Raw genomic sequence first — 19,476 nt, forward strand, 5'->3', positions numbered from 1 at the left:
AGGAATACTTGTAGCTACAAATAATGATACGCAACAAATAGTGGTTTAAATGACATAAACATCTATTGTCTAACTTTACAAGAAGTTTAGAGATGAGCGATTTCAGAGTTTTTTTCAGTTTGTACGCCACCAAGAGCCCAGAGATCTTTCTCCTCTGCCATCTCTGACAAGTCTAAAAGATCTGTCCTCATGTTTGCAATATGGCTGCAGCAGCTCCATTCATCCCATCTTCATATGACAATGTACAGGAAGAGAAGGCAGGGGTAAAAGAGTCTTCTCATCTGGCTTTCTCTTTTATCAATGAGCAAGATCTTTTCCAGACACTCTTAGAAGACTTCCCTTTTATCTCATTGACCAAACTGGGCCACATGCTCTATCCCTGGAGCCAATCCCATTTAACCCCCATGATACCCTAAGAAGTAGACATTGATTCTACAATGAAGAAGCTGATGCTAAGCGGCTTTGGTGAGTCACAGGATAACAGCAGAACTTGAACCTGGACATTTGCTTTTGGAAGAGTTCATGAGGGGCTTCTGGGCTGCAAAGGCAAGGGCATCTCTAAACGCCCAAATTGACAGCAGAAGTCAGTGACTATTTCCTGAACACTTACTTGCTGGGTCCTGTGCTAGAAGCCAAGGATGTAGTGAACAATGAGCCACCATTTCTGCCCATAGGAGCTCACAGATCCATAACAGGAACAGGCAGATAAAGGCAGGCCTGTCCCTCACTTACCTCCTTCCACATACGAGACACCACGCTAGGGTTTCATGTGTCTGCTCAGTTCCATTGCTCGGCAGTTCTCTGAGGTATGTTCAGCTCTCACCGCCACTTGACAGATAAGGAAACTGAGGCACAGAAGGGTTAAGGGCACTGCCCCAAATCACACACCTGGTAAGCAAGGGGCCCAGGAAATCTGACTCCAGACTTACTATGAAATAGGACCTTGTTCTGCTTTTCTCTCAACAAAGAAAACGTAAGCGTGGCGTCAGTGAGTCCATTCACCTTGTGGGAAGAAAAGAGAGATGGTATTTCAAGTTGGAGCTTTGCAGAGGGGTGGGGGTAGGGATGATGGCTTATGAGAAAGGGGGGGGCGCTCCTTTCAGACTTGAAGATGGACAGGGTTGCAGCACTTGAGTAAGTAGGGGGAGGGATGGGGAGGGGCCTCACTGGCAGAAGAAAACACAGGAGCCCAGATGAAAGGTATGTCCCTTTTAAAATCCTTTCATGGTTCCCCACTGTCGGAAGGATTGAGTACAAGCTTCTTTGTGAGATTTGCAAGGCATTATGGGATCTGTCCTCAGGCTGTCTCTCTCCACCCTACCTTAACCCCCTACCTTCACCCTCCAGCCCCACCCAGCTTCCCCTCTGTTCCTCCAACCAGACAAGTCCTCTCTTGGTACCAGAACTTTCGACACGCTGTTCTCTCTCTCCACGATTACTCTCTGACCCTCCTCACTGGCTCATTGTTTCGGGTTCCAGCTCAGATTCCCACCAGGGTGGCCAGCGCCCCCTCTCACCCTCGTCCCCATGCAGCACACCATGTAACAGCTTGGGTATCTGTGCAGCAGAAGAAATCATAACAATCATAAAAACCCAACTGACCTTGACTGCCCTGTTTTCAAGGGTGAGAGGAGGAATCATTCAAGGGGGAAAATCCCTACCCATTTGATGTTTGTTCAACAAAATATTTATGGGGCATCCACCAGGTGTGATGCATTGTGCTGGGTGTCAGATCCGTGTCTTTACACTGGGAGGGTCAGCTGAGAGAGAGAGAGGAAAACAAAGCTATGATTTCCTTGTTTGCCACTTCTGGGCTTAGGGATGGTGAGCCCCTGAGTGGGGAGAGTGGCGAGCCCATCCTGTGCGTCTTCTGGGCTAAGTGCAATGTTTGGTACATCAAATAATAATATGCCTTGAACGATTGAATGGTGAGTGTGGGTCACCCTGGGAAATTAGGCCAAAGGCACGATCTCAAATCCCAGAAACCTGGCTCCTTGCGGTTCTGAGCGCTTCCAGCTTAAACACACAAGCCTTGTCATCAAAATAGGTGACTCGGCCCTTCGCAGGAGATCTCCAACCAAGAGTATTGCTCCTGTGCCCTCACTTGCGTGATGATGCTGGGACACTGAGTGCCAGGGAACCTGCTTCCCCACCCCATTCCCTTGACCCAGCTCCCCAGAACTTCTTATTCGCTGCCCCCTCTGCCCCCTCCCAACTGCCTGCCAGCCAGTGGCTACTAATGGTGATGTATGGAAATGCTTTGATTTGACCTTGAAGGGAAGAAACAAATTAATGTGTCTCGAAATAAATTCCGGGAATCAGCGGCTGGCTTCTCCCTTCCCCCACCCCCCACCTGGGGGTGCATCACGAGTTGTGCATCATAATGTGAAAATCAATACTGTCTCTTAAATGAGCCAACACCTGGAACTGGCAGGGTGTGGGGCTGCTGGGAGGTCCCTCCCCACCCACTGTCCTGAGCCCGGGAGTTTTCAGAAGGGGTGGGAGGCTCCAGGCCGGCTGTGGGAGCTGCTATCTGGCTGCTGAGGGCTGGCTGAGTCACCTTGTCTGCAGCAGGGTCAATCCACCTGACCCCCAGCTCCAGGCTTCCCGGGTGCAAGCAGATGTGAGCTACTTGGGAGGCTCCTGAGGGAAAGGGAAGGGTGGCCACATACAACAGCATCACTGTAGCCATTCTCCAAGGATAACTGGGACATGGGGAGGGGGGGAGACTGTAGGCCCAGCCCCCCAATCGAGCAGCGCAAGGTATATTTACTTGAGTGCCTTTCTTCAGGCTCGGCCCCCATTCAACTGTATGCCCAGGTACGTTGGTGCCAGGTGTCCAAATATTGAAATACTTCAGTATTTATCACTTGATAAATATAACACCGCCTGAGCCTCCAAGGTGACCCTATTGTCCTTGCCTGTATTAAGCATGTCTTTTTAGTCTGATGTTTTGATCACGTGGGGGCTTACTGGCCCTGGAGGGACCGCCCCTCCCAAGCTTGGCTAATTCCTAGACATAGTAAAGGACTCACCTGCAGGCACACTTTTCATAGGAAAAGCAACCGATCCAGAGACCACACTCCAACCACCTTCTTCATCACACTCTTAACTCTCTGAGCCACTATCCACCTGCCCTGATCATCCAAGGTCAGGTGCCAGACGCTGGGAGACAGCCCCTGTGCCCCAAAACTGGCTGAAATTATTCAATCCAGCCAATCCTAAACCTGCCTAACCTGCCTCACCTGTTCCTTCCTGCAGAAACCACGGTCAAAGCTCCTGCTTACATTTCTGCCTATTCCCTTTGCCTCTTAACTGCCTCTCGTGCTTCTCCACGTGGCCCCCTGCAACGTGGCCCCCCTGCAACGTGGCCCCCCACAATGTGGCCCCCCCACAACGTGGCGAGCCCTCTCTTCTTGGGATCTGTAAGTATAACAGGCTATTTTTTTCAGTGGCAGTCATCTCTCCTCATCTTTCGGCCCGGCCATAACTGAATAATAATAAAACCTACATTCCAAAACATAGATACCTCCCCTGCCCTGCCAGTCCCCCTGGGAATAAGGGGGTGCCTTTGGACCCGTGGCCATTCTGAATAGTCAGGGCCCCGGCCCTACCTGTTGTTAAAGGTTTGGAATATCATCCCGCCCTGCCCAGCCTACTCTGTATCAGTTACTGCACTAGACCCTGGAGAAGAAGACAGACGTGGGGATCTGCCCTGTGGGTGTAGTGGGGTCGCGGGCAAGAAGAAAATAGCAGGTCCCAGGGCAGGACTGAGCATGGGCTCTGAGATCAGGAAGCAGTGGGGCCAGCAGGAATCTGAGTTCTGACCCCAGCTCTGCTGCTCACCACTGCGTGTGACCTATGTGACCTTGTCACTTGACCTCTGCAAGTGTTCATTTCTTTATCCACAAAATTGGGTGATGGCGATGTGGGGCTAAGATGAGGATGAACGTGTGTGTGTGTGTGTGTGTGTGAAGTGCTCAACCCATTGGTGCTAATACAGTCCAAAATAAGTAAGGAGTGGAGGGTCCCTCCAGAAAATCCAGCCCCTCCTGAACAACTGAGTCCAGGGTCTTCCAGGGACCCACGGTGGGTTACTGAGCCACTGGAGAGTCTGGAGTCTGCACGTGCTATGGACACTTTCCCAGCACCTGCCTCCCAGTCCCCAGTGTCTCCGACTGGCAGAAATTAGGGGCACTGGGGGTGCCTGGGTGGCTCAGTTGGTTAAGCGACTGCCTTCGGCTCAGGTCATGATCCTGGAGTCCCGGGATCGAGTCCCGCATCGGGCTCCCTGCTCGGCGAGGAGCCTGCTTCTCCCTCTAACCCTCCCCCCTCTCATGTACTCTCTCTCTCAAATAAATAAATAAATAAATCTTTTTTTAAAAATGTACTTAAAAAAAAAAAAGAAATTAGGGGCACTGAAGGGATTTCGCTTTCCATTATCAGAGGTCTAGAGGTAACGAGACACCACATCTCCGTAATCTTAGTGGCCAGGCCCACCCCCGGCCCAAGAAGGAACCTGTTATTGTACCCCAGGAAAAAACAACTTTGAAATCTGAATTATGCCATTTTTAATGAAAGAGGAGGCTGGTTGTAGCCCCTCAGCTGTCCTCACAGTCCCTAGGGCATGGCAAGTGCTCAGAATATCAGCTATTGTCATCACCTGCAAAACCGTGGACAGGGTTCATTTTTTTTTCTTTTTAAGAGAACAGGGAGGGAGGGAGGGGGCCAAGAACCCGCTGACGGTGGACTATAGCATTACCCTCCCTGGAAGACTTGGAAGCTGGGGACAGATGCAAGGTGGGCAATGCTGCTTGGCTGGATTCACGCTCTTCCCCATCAGGTGCCCAATGGAGGTGTGGGGATTCTCTCCTAGGCTGGAGCCCCGACACCCAGCCTCCAGCACCCCTCACTGGCCCGAGGGAAGGGTAAGGGTAAGCTCATGCTCTAGAAATACTTCAAGATGGGATGCCTGGGTGGCTCAGTTGGTTAAGCATCTGCCTTCAGTTCAGGTCATGATCCCACAGTCCTGGGATCCAGCCCTGCATTGGGCTCCCTGCTCAGTGGGGACCCTTCTTCTCCCTCTCCCTCTGCCACTCCCCCTGCTTGTGCTCTCTCTCTCTCTCTCTCAGAAAAATAAATAAAATCTTAAAAAAAAATTATAGAAATACTTCGGGAAATTCTGATGTTATTGGTCTGGGGTGGAGCCTGGGCAGGGCTATTTTTTAAAAGCTCCCCAGGGGATTCTCATTTGCAGCCAGGGTTAGGAACCACCGGAGGGCTGGGCAGGGGGACAGGGGCTCCCCTGGAGGAGCCCAGAGGGCAGATAGGCCCTGAGTGGTGTCCAAGTTGAAACCCGAAGGACTAGTATTAATACTAATAGTGTTATCCAATGTTTATTGTCTCTGCTCTTCACAGCCCTTGTTCCATTTAACCTGTAGCCAAACTGCAGTGATCCAGAAATGTTCCCAAGGTCCCACAGCTGGGAAGTGGCGGAGTCACTAAGACAGTTTTAAACTCAGGCAGACTGGTGCCGGCCCACTGTGTCACTAAGCCAGGGAGCAGGTGGGGTGGGAAGGATTGTTTCTGGCAAAGGGAATAATGCATGGGTTCAAGTAGATGTGTGACTTAGGAAAAACAAAAAACAAAAAACCAGAGCCCTTAATCCTCTGTTTCTTCATCTCTAAAGTGGGACTCATTCATTGCCACCCTGAATGTCCCCCAGAGGGGTGGCTGGGAAGAGGAGCAGAAAGTTTGGAAACTGCAGAAGACCCCACCTCAGCAGCTCAGGAAAGCAGGGGGAGCAGAGGAGAGCCGAGGCCAGCTGTCTTGGAAACGATGCCTCGTGACCCGCTATCACGGGACGGTTTCATTCTCCCTACGCCTGTTTGTGCTCTGTCTGAGCTGCGTGACAGACTGGCTTGTTCTGGTTCTAACTGTGACAGCTTATAAGATCCACAGCAGACAGGATGACAGAGCTCACCGCCAAGAGCTGGGCATGCTTGTGCGCACACACGCGCCCGCAAGACGCTCAGAGCTGAGCCGGCCCAGACACAGTTTGGAGGACAGATCATGTCTTTGCGGAAGTGACAGAAATTGAGACTCTCTGGGGATGTCCAAGATTTCACACTAGATTGGCAGCTCCCAAAGGGAGTTCCATAAGAAGAAAAGGGAGCGGGGGTGGGTTCTGTGGTCAAGTAATTTTGGAAAGTGCCAGGGTAGACCCACTTAAACATCCTTCTTTAGTCTGCCCACGTGCATCGTGACCCCGCAAAGGGAAGGCGTCACTGCGAGCCCTGGTTGCATCACAAATGAACCCTAACAGGCACTGACCTGAAACCACACATACTACTGGACAGTTTGGAAGTTTCAGGAATTCACCTCTGAGTTCAGCGGAGTGGTTCCAGTCTGAGTGTCTCATTACATGGCGTCAAGATGTCAGCCAGGGGTACGGGGGTACGGTCATCTGAAGGTTTGACCGGGGCTGGAGGGTCTGCTTCCGAGCTCACTCTCATGGCTGTGGGACGGACACCGCTGGCCCTCACCCCGCAGGCCTTTCTGGAAAGGGGGGCTGGTTGAATGTCCTCGTGACATGGCAGCTAGCTTCCCTTGGAGCAAGGGATCCCAGAAACAGCGTTAAGACGGAGGCACGTCTGTCATGTCTTTTGTGATCTGGCCTTGAAAATGGCACTACATCACTTCCTCTACAGGCTATGGGTCAACAGCCCCGTAAAGGAACGGAGAGCGGATCAGAAGGTGTTCCAACCTCGTCAAGGGATCTGGGCTTTCATTCTTCCATGCCGACACCCACTGGCTAAGGTCTGCCCTAGGGATGGAAGGGAGGGGCGATGCAGGCATCAAGCTCTCTGATCCTGTGGGCAAAGTGGTTCTAGGAGCCCCCGGGTGGTTCTGCAAAGAAGAGTCACAGATACAAACCCACCCAGAAGCCAGGGGGGGTGTGCACAGATGGTTAAATCTGAGCAGACTGCTGCCAGCATCTGCTGCATTTATACTCACACAGAATTGGAAATGACAAAACGGCTCAACTGTATGGGGTTCGCCGGACAAAGGATGGTGCTTCCGTACAATGGGAAAAGAGTATGCAGCCGTTAACTGTCATGCTCCTGAAGATGATTTAATGTCACAGAAGCAGTACAAGAGAAAAGCTGGCCTCACGTAATCAGTATGTGTGATCACCCATTTATAAGAAATATAAAATCGCAGCTGCATTTCGGTTGTTCCGTTGTTATAAATTTGCATTAAAGTTGTTATTTTTCTAAAGAAGGTGGGTGTTCCGAGTTTTTTTTTTTCTTTGTGCATTTCTGGGTTTTCCAAATATTCTGCATAAAGAATGTATTGCCTTTGAGACCAAAAAAAAAAAAAAAAAAGGAAACCGAGTGGTTAAATCTAGGATTTGATTCTCCTAAGAGACACTTTGATGGAATAGATCACCTGACGCAGATTTCCCTTCCTCTCCTACCACAGGGCATTTGCAGGGTGGTAGAGTGAAACAATCATGCACACATTGCAGAGCAGGGCTGCCCTGCTTTGAATTCTGTTCCATCATTTACTAGCTGGGTGACCCTGGGCAAACGTCTTAACTTCTCTGTGCCTCAGGCTCTCGGGCAACAACATAGGGGTGAGGAGGGAATGCTTTGCAGAGCTGCTGTGAGGAATAAATGAGTTAAGATATGTAAAATACTTAAAACAATTCCTGGCATATAAAAAGACAGGCCGTGTGGACACCCTGCCCTAACCACCCCGCCCTGTCCCTAATTACTAATCTGAATGGCTAAGGTCTTACTTTGCTCTTCCTCCTCTCGTTAAAGCTATCCTGTCCCACCTTCTGTCGCATCCCTTTGGGATCCTGCCAGGCGTAAGTGGGTAGTGATGAATGAATGAATGAATCAGGTTGCCCAATCACATCATCTGTGCTCAAGTCTCGCCTCCTCCGGGGATGCCCTTTGAGCCCCATCTCGGAAGCCCTGGAGAGCCCCGGAGAGCCCTGTGCAGGTCCCAGGGGTGCATACCCATGGCTTCTCCCTGGCAGCATCCGGGTCTCTTTCGTCTCAGCCCCTGCATATGTCTTTGGGGTATCCTCACCATTATGTGCGGCTTCACGGGGCTTTTCCATCAGAGGGCCCTGTCCCAAGCTACAGCCATCAGGGCCTCCCTCGTGGGAATTTGAAACTTCTGCAGAGCCTCAGGGATGGAAAGTACCTGAGTTGATTCATCCCAGTGACAGTACCCTGAAGAGATGTTCATTTTTCTTACTTTCTAGATCCCTGGAGCGGCCCCATTCCTGTCCTTCCTGGGGGTCCAGTGCTTAGCTTTCCTCTCAATTATATGAGCTATACCACATCCTTTTCCCATAACTTAGGTAAAGTCTATTTCTTTCCCTTGAAAATGACAAACACCAGCTGCTATTATAGTGAGAGAGGGAGAAGGACAGAGAGAAGGAGAGGGACAGATGGTGGGCCAAGTGACATCTCCCCTGCCACCTGTAAGGTGACACCTGGACATCCAGTCCAGCTCAACGAATGACTCCTTCTGGGACCCCGGGCAAGTCTTCCCACCTCTTCCTTTGATCCTCTGTCTCCTGGAACCATCCCATGAATGCAGTGGTGCTGGGAACCCTGTCCTAAGCTCCCCATGCATCTCCCTGGGATCATCACACACATCCCAAAGCTCCACTAGCCGTCTTGTCTAAGCTAGCACCCCCAATCCCTCTCTCTGGCCCAGATCAGCAATCCTGAGCTGCATGCAAATGCCTCCTGGGCATCTCCATGCAGGGGCTTCTCAAGCTCCACATGTGCAAAAAAGAATTCAGTCTCTCTTCTTGCAAACTGCTCCCTCCTTTTCTCTGCCACTTTAGAACGTGGCGTCAGTATATACCCCTCCTTGTCAGCTGGTCACCAGGCATTGTCCATAATCAGGCATCTTCTGTCATATGAGCCCTATTTGTCTAGCTGTGGTCACTTTCCAACATTCATTCATCTGCTTACCACTTAACCCTTAGAAGTCCCGGCTGTGGGTAATATCATCCCAATGGGAGGAAACGGGGAATCAGAGAAGGGAAGCAATCTGCCCAAAGTGACACAGGAAGTAGGAGAGCAGAGCTGGAACCTGAACCCAGGACTGTCAGAGCCCATAACCCACGCTCAGTCCCCCAGGATCCCCTGTCCATGGTGCTCGAATTCAGGAGGAGCAAGATTTGGGCCAAACTCTGGCCAGTTACTAAGGTCCCCTGTGCAAACAGCAACAGTGTTGCTCATGAGCTCATCTGCTCCACCTTACTCCACCCAGTTCCTGATCTGGGCTCATGACCTTGGAGCTCATCTCCTAGACGACCAGAGGGATGCAACAAACAGAGGGGACCTGCCAACTCGGCGCTGAGACTCCAGGGCAGGACAGGTGGCGCCAGCCCAGGATGGGGAGGTGGTTGGGGGGCGCTGACATCCCCAAGGGCTCCAGCCCAGAGCCTCCACTCTGCGTAGCTACCACCATGTGCCCCGAAGGACCAGAGGACTCCAAGACCCGGTCCTAGCCGGGCCACCAGAACCAGGAAGCCTTGGGTGGCTGGAAGGGCGTGACCTGCAGTGAGCAAAAAACGCTCGTTATATGATCCTAGGGTTCTCGGGAAGGTTCCAGAGACCCAGGTTCCAACATGGCTCTGGGAACCACTGGCTCCACAGCTTGTCAGGAAATTCGTAACTCCCAAGTGTAGCCGGCATCTGAGCACCTCTCGCCTCTTCTGCCTCCACCTTGATCTGAGCCCACGGATGTTACAGCTGAGGCCACTTCCACCCTTGTCCCCACAGTCAATTTTTAAAGACTATGTTCATGGCAGTAAATAGCATATATAATAGAATTTACCATTTAACCCTTTGTTTGCAAGTGCACGATTTGGTGGCATTGATGACATGCACAATTTGTGCAACCGTCGCTGCTATTTCCAAAACGTTTTCATGACTGCAAACGGAACTCTGTAGGCATTAAGCACAAAACTCCCCATTCCTCCCTCCCCCGGTCCCTGGGAATCTCTAACCTACTTTCCATCTCTGTGAATGTGTTTACTCTATACAGCTCATAAAAGTGGACTCATACAGTATTTGTCCTTTTGTATCTGACTTCTCTTGCTAAGTGTCATGTCCTTAAGGTTTGTCCATGTTGTAGCAGGTGTTTGAACATCTTTCCTTTTTATGGCTGGATAATATCTTCCTGTATGGATAGACCACATTTTGTTTATACATCCATCTGCAGATGGATACCTCACAGTCAATTCAGCCACAACAGCCAGAGTGATCCTGGGAAAATATTACTCAGACCATGGCTTGGCTTTACTCAAACCCTCCTATAACTCCTTAATTCATTCAGAGTAAAAGCTGTTGTCCTTATTATGGCTACAAAGCCCTAAAGGATTCTCTCCGTACACACACTGCATTCCCTCTGTGGCCCTTCAACCTCATCCCTTCCCACTTTCCCCACTGCACCCCTTTCTGTTCGTGAACACCTCAGGCACACAGCCTGCCACCTCAGGTCCTTTGCACATGCAATTGTCTCTGCCTGGGAGGCTCTTCCTCCATCTGTGTGGCTGACACTCTCATCTCCTTCAAACGTTTGCTCAGCTGTCACCTTCTCAATGAGGCTCATCCTGAACACCCTCTTTAAAACTGCAGGCTTCCCCCTTCATCCATCATTCCTGAGCCCCCTTGTCGCAATCTATTTTTCCCATAAGACTTATCACTTTCTAACATGCTATATAATTTCTGTATTTATTATTTCCATTGTTTGTTATCTGTGTTGTACCCCTAGAATGTAAGCTCTGTGAGGACAGGGATATTTTTTGCCTGTCTTATTCATCAATCTAACCGAAGTACCTAAAACAGCAGCTGGTGTGCAGTAGGCACTCCATAAATATTTGTTAAATGAATGAATATGAGTTGAGACCCGTTGCTGCATTTCCTTAGCCCCTGTTTCCCTATCCATGAATCAGGGACTGGAGTGTGCCTGATGAGTATACGCATCAGATAATGAGGATCCGGACCCTTTGTAAATCGGAAAGCATTTTTCGAGTAACGAGGGGAGAAGAAAATCGATCTTCACAGAATGCCCTTGTAGCCAGCTACTTTCCATTTGACAGGTGGGAACACAGAGGCTCAGAGTACCTGGCCTCAAGATCTCACACAGAGAAAGTGTAGGAAGTCAGAGCTTCAACCCAGCTGTCTGGCTCTTCCTCTAAGTTGCTTCCAGCTCTGGTATCTCAAAAGCCTGAAGGGAACACTCCCTCCTTCTCCAGGGAACTGTTCTGAGCCCGGGGGAATAATAATGAGGATAAAGATAGGAATAATTGCTGCCTTTTATTAAGAACTTCCTACATATGTCAGCCTCACTTTACTACGTGTCAGGTGCTTTAAGTATTCTATCCTCACCAGACAGCGGGGAAATGGGTGTTATTATTCCCTCATAACAGATGAGGAACTCAAGGATCAGAGAGGTCAGGCCATTCGCTTGACGCCACAGAACTAATAAACAGCAGAGACAGCATTTGAGCCCAGAGCAATCTGATTCCTGTGGCATCTTAAAAAGGTCCATGATTGAGGGCGCCTGGGTGGCTCAGTTGGTTGGGCGACTGCCTTCGGCTCAGGTCATGATCCTGGAGTCCCTGGATCGAGTCCCGCATCGGGCTCCCTGCTCGGCAGGGAGTCTGCTTCTCCCTCTGACCCTCCCCCCTCTCATGTGCGCTCTCTTTCTTTCTCTCTCTCTCAAATAAATAAATAAAATATTAAAAAAAAAAAAAAAAGGTCCATGATTGTAAGATGTGGTTTCTCTGATTCCACATAAGGCCTCCCTCCACCTCCAGCATCATCCCCCGGGACCACCCCACCCAAAGCATACCCAAAAGGGTGCTTCTGCGGGTGAGAAGGCAAAGCACACCACGAGCCCCTCATGCCTACCCCGTTCAGTGTGAGCAGCAAGATACGGAAGAAATAAGGCATTGGTGGGAGCCGAGATGGGGATCCCACGGGCTTGCACTGCCAACAAAGACAAATGAATGAACCCCACTCAGCAAACCAGGGCACTTCCACCCCAGAGCAGAGCTGTCACTGGTAAATAAATCATCGATGCTCCACGCCGGACGTGGCAATTTCAGCGGGAGAGGATGAGCACATTTATCTGCCTGGTGACACCCTGGCTGTCTTCAGGCGGTGAGGGGGTATGAAAATACTCCCCAGCATGCAGCCTGCCTGGGGCTAGTTCCAGGCAGGGGCGGCGGGAGGTGGGAGAGGGTCTCTTTGCAGGAACGGTGTTTGTCTCAGACTCCCCACCAGTGCCCAGATGCAGGATCCTCATGCTTTTCTATGACTTTCCAAGGGGTCATACGCATAGTAATAGCACATATGACGTGCTTTCTATGGGCACTGGGGTGAGTTTTTTAGGTTTATGTTATCTCACTAACTGGCTAGAAGTAAGTTATTGTTGCGGAGTCTCTTTTGCATAGGAAAGTGACTACTTGGAGGATGTCTATTCTCTGCAATTATTCTCAGATGTTAAATGACGTCTAGGAAAAGGCGGTCCAGCACCAGGTCACCACCCAAGGGCTTCACCAACTTCCCATCATCCACAGCATCAAGCTTCTTCTCTCGGTGCTGGGTCTCTGCAAAAAGACACAGTTGGGAACTGTGAAAGGACACTAAGCAGGAAGCAGAAGAGGAGGACCTGGGGGTGGGAAAGCCAGCCCCACCCCCACCCTGTGGGGAGAGAAAGGATGCTGAGGCGCAGGGCACAGGGGCCTCAGAGCCAAGTTCCCAACATTCAGAGGCGCCAGTCACGCTGTCCTGCCAAATTCTGCTGTGCCCGGACAAACGTTATTGTCTTGGAATAAACGCTACTCAATTCCATTGTCCGTGGGAGGGGCTTGCAGACCCTCCAGTGGCAATGGAAGTGTCTTGTGTTAGATCCACGGAGCTCAGAGGGAAAAGGAGTAGGCGCTGTGTGGGAACCCAACGGGTTTACTACATACAATTCTCAAAGCAGCCCCATTTGACAGAGGAACCTAAGAAGGTGAGGGCACCTGCTCACAGCCTCATGACACTGGCGGAATATTATTCTAAGGGCTCCCCAGATTTTCCCCATCAGCAGTCTCCTGAGCCCTGACTAGCCAGGGAGAGACTGCAGGTGGCCCCTCCTTAAAGACCCACCCACTAAAGCCCTCTTATGTCCCCTCTGAGGGTCCCTGACCCTGCAAATCAACACCCCAGGCAGGCCCGAAGTGTTTCCCCATCTCTCACCTCTTTGGGGATGGGGACTAGATCATCAACAAGCAGAAATCTGCAATTAATAAAAATGATGTGAAGTTGCTTTTATGAATAAGATCATAATACATTAAGGGAATCGGGTTATGAAATAACATGTGCAATATGATCCCATTTGAAAATTGCATAAAAACAGCCCTGGGGAAAAAAATATATCCATTATTAACAATGATTTTTTGGAGTAGGGGAGTGAAGATTTATTGGTGATTTTTATTATTTTAGCTTATATGTATCTTGTTTGTTTGTTTATCAGCAATATACATGCAATGTATGTCTTACTTGGATAACAAAGAACAAAAATAAAAGGGCTTTTTCCCCCTGGAAAGAACAAAGTGAGTATTTTGGAAAATTTCTCTAAAGTTGCTGCTGGAAGCCAAGCGAGCTTCTAAGCCAGTGGTTAACATTGCTCTGACCACAGTTCTTTGTGCTTAGCTTTTTTTATGTTTCAGGAACATAAATATAGCTGGATCTGAGCTCTAAGTGTCTATGGGACAAATAAATAAATAGATCATCAGAATTTCTATCATTTTCATTTCTACATGGCAAAGAGAAAGAAAGGGAGCCTGTCCATGGGACTCATAATTCCTTCTCCTGCTTGCTCTAACATCCAGATGGACATGCCACCAAATCCCCTTATGGCTCCCAGATTCCTTCACTGCAAAGCCCCAGGCCTCCAGACCTTTGTTTTTCTGTTCACAGATTCCCTTTCGTCTTTGTGGGAGAATGTACGGTCCAATGGCCCAGACCTCAAGTTCTGAAATCCCACTGTCTCAGTCCAAACCCTCATTCCACCTGAGTTTACATCCCCACTCAGCCTGAGTTCACATCTCCACTCAGCCTGAGTTCACATCCCCAGTCTGCTGGAGTTCACATCCCCACTTTGCCCCTGAATAACTAGATAATGTTGGGCAAGTCTTCCCATGTCTGAGGCTCAACGTCCTCATTAGTAAAAGGGATAATTTTCATAACCTTGGGTTGATTAAGAGAAATAAAGCCCACAAAGTCCTTGGCAGTATGTTGTAGCCAAAATGAGCCCCCCTCTCTCTCTTTTTCTCTTCTATGTTTTTCCCCTCTCACAGAAGTGACCAAAGGGTCAAGGTGGTGTTTGGGGACATAATGATTTCTTATCCTCTGAGGGTCCAGATACAACTCATAGTCTTGGGGGTGGGGGAATGGGTTAGCCTGGTGGTGGGTATTAAGGAGGGCATGTTCTGCATGGAGCACTGGGTGTTATGCACAATGAATCATGGAATACTACATCAAAAACTAATGATGTAATGTATGGTGATTAACATAATATAATAATTTAAAAAAAAAACAACAACTCATAGTCTTGTAATAGGACTTGTCCCTCCCAAGTCTCCCATGGAATCGAGAGATGCATGGCCCCAGATGGGCACAAGAGACCTTGGACCAGCACGTGCTAACAGACTGACCCCCAACTCACCGGTTTGCTATATTTGCCAAACCTGCCTTGACTAGCTTTCTTGATGATTTTCAATGACTATGAATATGGTCCTCTTAATAAATTGGTCTTGAATATATTCTCAGCAGCATTTCATATTCTCAGCAGCATTTCCAGCTCAATTTGTCTAAAGCTAAATATCATGGGAGCTGTTTAGTTTTCTTATGACTATCTTTTAATGAAGAATATATTCTTGAATATCTTAGAGTCTTGAATATAATTAAAATATCTTGAATAAATTTGAGGGTAAGATATTCAAGAAGTATAAATTCATAGAGTATTACCAAGGAACATATTAAAATACCACATGTAGAAGAATGTAGTCATTGACTATATTCAGGAGGAGTATATTGATATTCATTAATTATAATTGATGGGACTTTTCCTTAAATGAGGTTTGGAAAATTTGACTAATTTGAGCAATTGGTCATTAGCAACTTGATTTTTCAGAGAACTACATATCATGGATTTGATTTTTGGTGGATTGGCCTCAGAGCATCTTTTATAAGGTCTGAGGGAAGTCCACCAAGATTCACAACCAACTTTGGCCAGTCCTGACCCTCCAGCTCTGTCCTTGACCCTCTGGGGTACTCCCACCCTCTCTGGGCTCTAAGGGAAGCCCGCATTTTGAGAGAAGCCTATCCTCTTCATTTTTTTTCAACTCAGAAGCATTTAGTTATGCTCCAGGAATGTGGATAATGAACTAAGCCAAAACTCAAACACCTAACTCTGGGTTTGAATCCCAGTTTCTGCTACTGGCCCGCTGTGTGATCTTGGGCAACTGACATAACATCTTTGAGCATCTCATGGGCCTATTATTATTTTTAAATGAATTTCTAAATAAATATTTTAAAAATGTGTTAGCTTTAATTTCTAATATGGTAACTACTGATAGGTCTGATCACACACACACTCTCTTTGGGGTCCTCCATAATTTTTAAGTGTGTCAAGGGATCCAGAAACCAGAGCTTTGGGAACTGCTGAATTAGATTATTTCAAAAGGTCCAAGAATCTGGGATTTTTATGGTCCAGGCACTCCTATGTTGCTCATTCATCTTCATTCATTTATTCTACAACAGATATTTAATGATATTTAATGAGTGCTTCCTATCTGACAGACTTTTCTAGGTGCGGGGGATAAAATGAGGAACAAGACACACTTCCTGGTAGGGAACAGACCAACTTAAGGGCCCATTGAATGATACAGGCTCACACACCTTATGATGGTCACGAGGCAAGAGCAGGGAGAGACTTGTGTGGGCTGCCCTGGGTGAAGAGACCAGTGTTAACATTCTCACTGCTGCCTTGTTTTGCTCTTGGCATGAAGAGGGAGACGCAAGTAAAGAATCTATGTGAGGGGTGCCTGGGGGACACAGTTGGTTAAGAGTCCGACTCTTGGTTTTGGCTCAGGTCACGATCTCAGCCTGAGATCAAGCCCCGAATGGGGCTTCCTGCTCAGTGGGGAGTCTGCTTCCTCTCGCTCTGTCCCTCCCCACTCCTGTCGCCTGCTCATGCTCCCACAGGCTCTCTATCTCTCGCTCTCTCTCAAATAAAAAAAGAATCAAGGTGAAAAGGGGGATGAGGGTCCAAACATCTTGGGTATTGATCAGGAATGATGGTCTCTGCCTTCAGACCAGGACAGATCCTCAGTGTCTCAGCGAGAGGCAGCCAGAACAGAGTTACCTAGAATTCCATAGACTAAGTGGTTTAAACAGTGGAAATCTGGTGCTCAGTTTTGGAGACTAGGAAGTCCAACGTCAAGGTGCTGCTGATTTGATGTCTGGTGAGACCCACCTTCTGGGCTTGCAGAGGGCTGCATCCTCACTGTGCCCTCAGGGACCCTTCCTCAGTGCATGTACATGCATGCATGAGCACGCTACGAGCACGTAGGCGCGCGCACGTGCACACACACACACACAGTGAGCTTATAAGGACACCAATCCTATCAGATCAGGGCCCCACCCTTATAACCTCATTTAAGTATTATTACTTCCTTAGAAACCCCATCTGCAAACACAGCCACCCCGGAGGAGAGCTCCAACATATGAATGTTGGGAGGGGCGGAGTGGGGGACACAAACCTTCAGTCCCTATGAGAGCCAATTCCAGCAATCACCACCTCCCTGTTGCATTCTTCTACACATACCCACTGAGAAAGAAATTGCTGGTGGCCAAAACAAAAGCTTCCTCCCTCCTACAGGATATGGAGAGGAAAAACAAAAGAAAGAAATGTTTGCCCAGGGGCGCCTGGGTGGCTCAGTTGGTTGGGCGACTGCCTTCGGCTCAGGTCATGATCCCAGAGTCCTGGGATCGAGTCCCACATCGGGCTCCCGGCTCAGCGGGGAGCCTGCTTCTCCCTCAGATCCTCTCCCCTCTCATGCTGTTTCTCTCTCTCTCTTTCTCTCAAATAAATAAATAAATAAAATCTTTAAAAAAAAAAAAGAAATGTTTGCCCAAGCAGGGAGTATTTACAAATTTGGCATAGCCCTCCCTGACTTCCCACCCAAATGCAAACACACACTGGAGGCTTCCACTACTGTGGTCTTGGTTTACGAAACTAAACATATTTGCCACTGAAATGCTTTTATTAGTGGTATAATTAGGATTTTTTTTTTCCAGCAAAGTCATTACTGGAATAGGAGCCTATGGATGTCTAAAGAGACATCACAGAGGAAGCCTACGCAGGTGGCTCGTCTTCATTTCTCTCCTAGGATCTACATCAATTCCTTTTTTTCCCCTCTCCTTATTATTTTTAACTATATGAAAATATTTTTTGAAAGAGAATCAGAAACTCAGACGAAAATAAAAATCACTCACATTCCCCCCTTTCACAGAAGGAGGCAACTACTTTTTTTTAATGATTTTATTTATTTGAGAGAGAGAGAGCCCAAGTTGGGGGGAGGAGAGAGGGAGAGAGAGAGAAGCAGGCTCCCCACTGAGCAGGGAGCCCAACGTGGGGCTCCGTCCCAGGACCCGGGAGAGATCATCACCTGAGCAGAGGCAGATGCTTAACCAACTGAGCCACCCAGGCATCCCAGGAGGCAACTACTATTATATTTCATGTGTTTCTTTCTCGTGAACATTCATATATTGAATATAGAGACCTTATCACTACTACTATGATGATTACTATTTTACAAAAATGGTATCAAGCTTGGCTTGTATCCTCTTTTTTATTTATTTATTTTTTTTTACAGACGTTTTTAACGTCTGCCTACTCTACAATTCCATTAAATGGATGTCTTATAATTCAAGTTCACTCCTATTGATGCACGTGTAAATTATTTCTAATTTTTTATTCTTATAAACAAAGCTGAGGGAAGCATCCCGGCAACTAGACAGTTGCACTCACTCATGCTTTCTTTCTTGGGATAAATTCCTAGGATCCGCATTTCTGGATTCATGGAGATACACAGCTTTGCTTGTTATTGTTGCATGTCCATAAAACACATGCATATAGATTTCAGAATAAAGGGGTCTCTTTTCCCCCTTTCCTACCTCTTGTTGGGAGACATTTTCAGAAAGACAGAGGGAATAGTTCAGAGGTTTTTTAAAAATACAATAACACTTCAATGTTATACCACGAGAGTTCATTGATCATGAAATTGGAATTGCATCATGGAAATTTAACTAACTTGAATTCAACCGTCTTTCATTAAATCCATCATTGATCTTTTCATTTTTTTATATTTTTTATTTTTTTTAGTAATTTCTGCACCCCAGGTGGGGCTCAAACTCACAACCCAGAGATCAAGAGTCTCATGCTCTTCCAACTGAGCCAGCCAGGCACCCCCATCATTGATCTTAATATACAATTATTTTTCATAAAATTAAGAAATTTTTTAAATACACTTTTGTAATTGAGTTACCACCCGCTGCCTTTATAGTCCTTTTAACACCTTAATTGGTCACACCATGCCTCATTTAAAATTCCCTTCATCTTTTCTGAGGGATTTGGCAATTTCTCTTGCCTCCTGTTGCCTGGCTTGGTATGTGACAAGGAATCCTTCTGCACAAATCTCAGTGACAAAATGCAATCCATCCTCACCGACTAGTCTCTTACTTTTTAGGTGTTCAGTAAAATTTGGTTGTTACTTTGCAAAAAATATAAACCTGGAGTCATTCCCCCAAAGACAAGCATTTGCTTCACTAATATGAAAACTCCACCCCACTGTCCTGCTTGGGGGCCTTTCTGTGGACACGGAAACTTTCCACTTCAATGCCAAACCATATCGTAGTGTAATCTTTTTGAAGACATTTTAAACAGCAATTAAAATCAACCCGTGAAGGACCGGCAGTGTGCATAATTGGGCGGAAGTGACGACAATATGAACGGCTATGACCAAGTTTCCTTGGACTCGGGGAATTTCGTACCTGCCTGCTGGCTGACTGACAGCAGACTGGAAAATGCATCTCCTTTTCAGAGAAGTTAAAATTAGACAAAGTGTGCTTAGAACTGATAGTGTGCTTAGAATTAGAACTGATGAAATACGACTAGTGGGAGCCTCAAAAGTTAAGATAAAAAGAGAAATATCAACACAAGTGTGCTGATAATAATGCTCCCTTATTCCATTCATTAAGCATCTGCCCCAGAATAGGCATGAGATGGGAAATGTAAATTTATCAAATTCCCAGTTGGTGTCATTTCTCACTTAGCTCTCAGGGTGAAGACATCTTTGCCACACTGAGAGTGATT

General features: G+C 47.8%; 1 protein-coding gene across 1 annotated transcript in view; it reads left to right on the forward strand.

Annotated features, from left to right (window-relative positions):
* HSPB8 (heat shock protein family B (small) member 8) overlaps positions 1–19,476 on the forward strand; it is a 67,593-nt gene that overhangs the window by 13,304 nt on the left and 34,813 nt on the right. The window lies entirely within an intron of this gene.

Source organism: Mirounga leonina, unplaced genomic scaffold (assembly GCF_011800145.1).
Source record: "Mirounga leonina isolate KUSES-001 unplaced genomic scaffold, KU_Mleo_1.0 Mir_171, whole genome shotgun sequence".
Classification (NCBI taxonomy): domain Eukaryota; kingdom Metazoa; phylum Chordata; class Mammalia; order Carnivora; family Phocidae; genus Mirounga; species Mirounga leonina.